Here is a 3,572-nt window from a genome sequence, read left to right as displayed (position 1 = left end):
GGTTTTATGAAGGATGGATGTGAGTGGTGAAGAGAAAGATGGGATTTGATAGGTGAGGGGTTTTTGGGGAAGAGGTGTTGAGGTGATTGGTGAATGGGGGAAGAAGAGAGAGAGTGATGGTAGGGTCCTGTGGGGTCCACAGATCCTGTAGTGTCAAGGAAAAGTCATCCCTGCACTAAATGTTGCTCAAAATCACGTTTTGAGCCATTTCTGGCGTTAAACGCCGGGCTGGTGCCCATTCCTGGCGTTTAACGCCAGGTTGTTGCCCTTTACTGGCGTTTAACGCCAGTCTGGTGCCCCTTTCTGGCGTTAAACGCCCAGAATGGTGCCAGACTGGGCGTTAAACGCCCAGAATGGTGCCAGACTGGGCGTTAAACGCCCAACAGCTAGCATTACTGGCGTTTGAACGCCAGTTTCTTCTCCTCCAGGGTGTGCTGTTTTTCTTCCTGTTTTTCATTCTGTTTTTGCTTTTTTCATTGTTTTTGTGACTTCTTATGATCATCAACCTACAAAAAAGATAAAATAACAAAAGAAAATAATTAATTATAAAACATTGGGTTGCCTCCCAACAAGCGCTTCTTTAATGTCATTAGCTTGACAGAGGGCTCTCATGGAGCCTCAGAAATGCTCAGAACCGTGTTGAAACCTCCCAACACCAAACTTAGAGTTTGAATGTGGGGTTTCAACACCAAACTTAAAGTTTGGTTGTAGCCTCCCAACACCAAACTTAGAGTTTGACTGTGGGGGCTCTGTTTGGCTCTGTTTTGAGAGGAGCTCTTTATGCTTCCTCTCCATGATGACAGAGGGATATCCTTGGGCCTTAAATACCAAGGATTTTTTCATTCACTTGAATGATTAACTCTCCTCTGTCAACATCAATCACAGCCTTTGCTGTGGCTAGGAGGGGTCTGCCAAGGATGATGGATTCATCCATGCACTTCCCAGTCTCTAGGACTATGAAATCAGTAGGAATGTACTGGTCTTCAACTTTAACCAGAACATCCTCTACAAGTCCACGGGCTTGTTTTCTTGAGTTGTCTGCCATCTCTAATGAGATTCTTGCAGCTTGCACCTCTAAGATCCCTAATTTCTCCATTACAGAGAGGGGCATGAGGTTCACACTTGACCCTAAGTCACACAAGGCCTTCTTGAAGGTCATGGTGCCTATGGTACAAGGTATAGAAAACTTCCCAGGATCCTGACTCTTTTGAGGCAGTTTCTGCCTAGACAAGTCATCCAGTTCTTTGGTGAGCAAGGGAGGTTCATCCTCCCAAGTCTCATTTCCAAATAACTTGTCATTTAGTTTCATGAATGCTCCAAGGTATTTAGCAACTTGCTCTTCAGTAACATACTCATCCTCTTCAGAGGAAGAATACTCATCAGAGCTCATGAATGGCAGAAGTAAGTCCAATGGAATCTCTATGGTCTCATTTTGAGCCTCAGATTCCCAAGGTTCCTCATTGAGGAACTCAGAGGAGAGTGGTGCACGCCCACTGGGGTCTTTCTCAGTGGCGTCTTCTTCCTCTCTTTCCTCTCCATATTCGGCCATGTTGATGGCCTTGCACTCTCCTTTTGGATTTTCTTCTGTATTACTTGGGAGAGTACTAGGAGGGAGTTCAGTAACTTTCTTGCTCAGCTGACCCACTTGTCCTTCCAAATTTCTGATGGAGGACCTTGTTTCATTCATGAAACTTTGAGTGGTCTTTATTAGATCAGAGACCATTGTTGCTAAGTCAGAAGTATTCTGCTTAGAACTCTCTGTCTGTTGTTGAGAAGATGATGGAAAAGGCTTGCCATTGATAAACCTGTTTCTTCCACCATTATTGTTATTGAAACCTTGTTGAGGTCTCTCTTGATTCTTCCATGAGAGATTTGGGTGATTTCTCCATGAAGAATTGTAGGTATTTCCATAGGGTTCTCCTAGGTAATTCACCTCTTCCATGGAAGGGTTCTCAGGATCATAAGCTTCTTCCTCAGATGAAGCATCCTTTGTACTGTTTGGTGCATTTTGCATTCCAGTCAGACTTTGAGAAATCAAATTGACTTGTTGAGTCAATATCTTGTTCTGAGCCAATATGGCATTCAGAGTGTCAGTCTCAAGAACTCCTTTCTTCTGACTAGTCCCATTGTTCACAGGATTCCTTTCAGAAGTGTACATGAATTGGTTATTTGTAACCATTTCAATCAATTCTTGAGCTTCTGCAGGCGTCTTCTTCAGATGAAGAGATCCTCCAGCAGAGCTATCCAAGGACATCTTAGATAGTTCAGAGAGACCATCATAGAAAATACCTATGATGCTCCATTCAGAAAGCATGTCTGAAGGACATCTTCTGATTAATTGTTTGTATCTTTCCCAAGCTTCATAGAGGGATTCTCCATCCTTCTGTCTGAAGGTTTGGACTTCCACTCTAAGCTTACTCCATCTTTGTGGTGGAAAGAACTTTGCCAAGAAGGCATTGACTAGCTTTTCCTAAGAGTCCAGGCTTTCTTTAGGTTGAGAATCCAACCATATTCTAGCTCTGTCTCTTACAGCAAAAGGGAATAGCATCAGTCTATAGACTTCAGGGTCTACCCCATTAGTCTTGACTGTGTCACAGATTTGCAAGAATTCAGCTAAAAACTGATGAGGATCTTCCATTGGAAGTCCATGGAACTTGCAATTCTGTTGCATTAGAGAAACTAATTGAGGCTTAAGCTCAAAGTTGTTTGCTCCAATGGCAGGGATAGAGTTGCTTCTCCCATAGAAGTCGGGAGTAGGTGCAGTAAAGTCACCCAGCACCTTCCTTGCATTGTTGGCATTGTTGTTGTTTTCGGCTGCCATGGGTTCTTCTTCTTTGAAGAATTCGGTCAGGTCCTCTAAAGAGAGTTGTGCTTTGGCTTCTCTTAGCTTTCTCTTCAAGGTCTTTTCGGGTTCAGGATCAGCTTCAACAAGAATGTCTTTGTCTCTGCTCCTGCTCATATGAAAGAGAAGAGAAAAAGAAAATGTGGAATCCTCTATGTCACAGTATAGAGATTCCTTGAAATGTCAGAGGAAAAGAGAAATGGAAAGAAGAAGGAGAAGAAGAATTCGAACTTTAATTAGATAAGGTTCGAATTGTGCATTTAGAAGGAGTGGTACTCCATAAATAGAAGGATGTGAGAAGGAGGGAAGAGGATTTTCGAAAATTCAATTAAAAGATTTTGAAAACATTTTGAAAATTTGATTGATAATTTTCGAAAATTGAAAGTGGAAGAGAAATCAAGTGATTTTTGAAAAAGATTTTGAAATTAGAAACTAAAAAGATTTGATTGAAAACTAATTTGAAAAAGATATGATAAAAAAATATGATTGAAAGGTTATTGTCTTAAAAAGATGTGATTGAGAAGATATAATTTGAAAACCATTTTAAAAGATATGTTTTGAAAATTATTTTAAAAGATTTGATTTGGAAAATTAGTGACTTGCCTAACAAGAAAAGATATGATTCAAACATAAAACCTTCCTTAACAGAAAAGGCCAAAAAATGTTCAATCAAATCATTAATTGTTAGTAAGTATCTTTGAAAGGAAAGAAATTAATTTTGAAAACATTT

The 3,572-nt window shown here is 40.6% G+C and overlaps 1 non-coding gene across 1 annotated transcript; it reads left to right on the top strand.

Moving 5' to 3' along the window:
• The first annotated feature begins 2,308 nt into the window (after positions 1-2,308).
• On the top strand, positions 2,309-2,416 carry LOC130984086 (small nucleolar RNA R71). The gene has a single exon (XR_009088043.1). It is a non-coding gene; the product is annotated as a small nucleolar RNA R71 (small nucleolar RNA).
• Positions 2,417-3,572: the final 1,156 nt, after the last annotated feature.

This window comes from Arachis stenosperma, chromosome 5, assembly GCF_014773155.1.
Source record: "Arachis stenosperma cultivar V10309 chromosome 5, arast.V10309.gnm1.PFL2, whole genome shotgun sequence".
Classification (NCBI taxonomy): domain Eukaryota; kingdom Viridiplantae; phylum Streptophyta; class Magnoliopsida; order Fabales; family Fabaceae; genus Arachis; species Arachis stenosperma.
This window is presented reverse-complemented; position numbering and strand designations above follow the sequence as displayed.